We start from the raw sequence: 2,236 nt of genomic DNA, 5'->3' as shown, positions 1-2,236 counted from the left end.
ATGTATATATATTCTTTGTAAGTATTGTATATGGTTTATAAGTATGTATTTATGTTTTCAACTAAAAAGTCTTTTGAAAATTTATACGGTTTTAAGTTTTAAACAGACTCCTATTTTAGCATTAAATATGTTTATAGTCGTCGTAAGACCTAAACTATCAGAGTAGCGCAGCCGGAAGCGTGACATTTTGATAGCAAGGGTGTTACACTCAGAGTTCTCTACAAATTTTATTATTCTTTAAATCTGAGAGTTCGATTTGTTATTTAAAATTAATAAAAAAAATTAACATCCATATCAAAGATAAACACAAATCAGACCCTCCGATTTATGCACTATTAAATTTAACCTTAAGATTTCTCGACAAATTTTATTATTCTTCAAATCTGAGGGTTCGATTTGTTATTTAAATTTGGAAAAAAATAAAATTCATATCAAAGAAAAACATACCAATTAACCATTATAGTGAATTACACACAATCTGTAGACTTTGAAAATTAATGTCTAATTAACTAATAATTAATTATTAGTCAAAGAAATTAGAAAATTAAATTTTATAATCGGAAGAGGTAAAATATTTAAAATACGAATTTTAACACTAATTTTAAAAAATTTAGCCAAAAATTGAGCTAATAGGCCAAACCGGTTGAATCGGACCGTTTTAGGCCCAAGACCCAACATATAAATGAAGCACTCTGCCACTGCCCCCTCCCATTCAACCAAATTCACACTAGGAATAAAAAGGATGAGGAGAACCCTAACCTCTATTTCAACTCAATATTCAAATCCTTGTAACTTTCAATCTGTAGCTCCGATTGACGAGCCGTCTACGGTCACGCGTTCATCTCGAAATTCTCTTTAAATTTTTTGGAACAAAGTGGTAAGAAACTTGAATTTCTCACCCAATTTTCACCCCCTTAAATTTTGTGATTTTGGGTATTGAATGTTGAGGGGTTATGGTGTTTTGATGATTTAGGTGCGATCTAGTGTGGGATTATCATTGGATTTTGTTCCAAACGTCCGTGGATAAGGTAAGAAATTGTTAACCCTTGTGAATTAGTGAATTAGTGAGTCCTTGTGTTGATTATAGTGATATTGCATGAAATTAGATTGAATTATGTGAATTGGAGTCAAATTGTTGGATGTTGGATGCTTGAATTTGAACCTTGGAAGCTGGAAATTCATTTGGTAAGGATTTGGAGATTTGGAAACTTGAGAAGAGGAGAGTTTTGAGGTGTTCCGAGCTTGGAGAGAAATCGGTGTATGATTTTGGTTTCTCGTAGTTAATGTATAATGTTGCGTAAAAACTTAGACTAATTGTCCGTAGGATAAGTTGAATTATGTGAATTGTTAATGTTTAATGATTAATGGTGACATATGTTGAGTTTGGTGGAAAATTATGCATGGAATTATTCAATAAGTAAAGGGTTTGGATGTTGATATGTTTATGGAATGATTGATAGATATGTAAAAGTGGTTAGAGGTCATTGATATTGAAAATTGTGGTGGTTTGATTGAGTATGAATTGAAAACTTTGGTAAAACTAGAAGTTTTATGTTTTGGGTAAAATTTGAATTCTTGACTAACTTCGGTAGGCCATAACTTGGCTTTCGGAACCCCCAAATTTTGTGAAACTTATTTTGAATGAAAATTGGGTCCGTGAAGTTTATAACATTCGACCAACGAACGAAAAATAATTTTTAACGAAAAGGTTATGCGGATTTGAAGTTTGGGTTTAAAAAAGATTTTTGCAGAAAATCAGAAATTCTGGTATGTATGCCCACGTACACTATTGTGCGAATGCATAGCCAGAGCATTTGGTGAGACTCGTGCATACGCACGAGGGGTGTGTGCACGCATACCCTGGAAGTTTTACAAGTTGTGCGTAGACACACTGTAATCGTACGCACAGGCTGGGAAATTTTTCTGGTGCGTGCATACGCATAGCAATGATGCGTACGCACGAGCCCTATTTTTCCATATAAAACTCTATTTTTTTTACTGTTTGACCTTCCTGGAAAGCTTGTAAACTTCCGTAACCCCTATCTAAGGTCAGATCGCTAGCTTTGAGGCTTTGGAAAGAGAGCAAACCTATTAAAGGAGCTAGGTTGACATTGAGGGAGATTTGTGAAGTGAATAATTGAACTATGAGATATGGCATTGTGATTGTCTGAGATATGAATAAAGGTGATGATGATATATAGCGATCATGATTATAATGAGGTTGGAATGAGAAATG

The sequence above is a fragment of the Arachis ipaensis genome, chromosome B6 (assembly GCF_059453495.1).
Source record: "Arachis ipaensis isolate K30076 ecotype BB chromosome B6, ASM5945349v1, whole genome shotgun sequence".
NCBI lineage: Eukaryota > Viridiplantae > Streptophyta > Magnoliopsida > Fabales > Fabaceae > Arachis > Arachis ipaensis.
Note: the sequence above shows the minus strand (reverse complement) of the source record.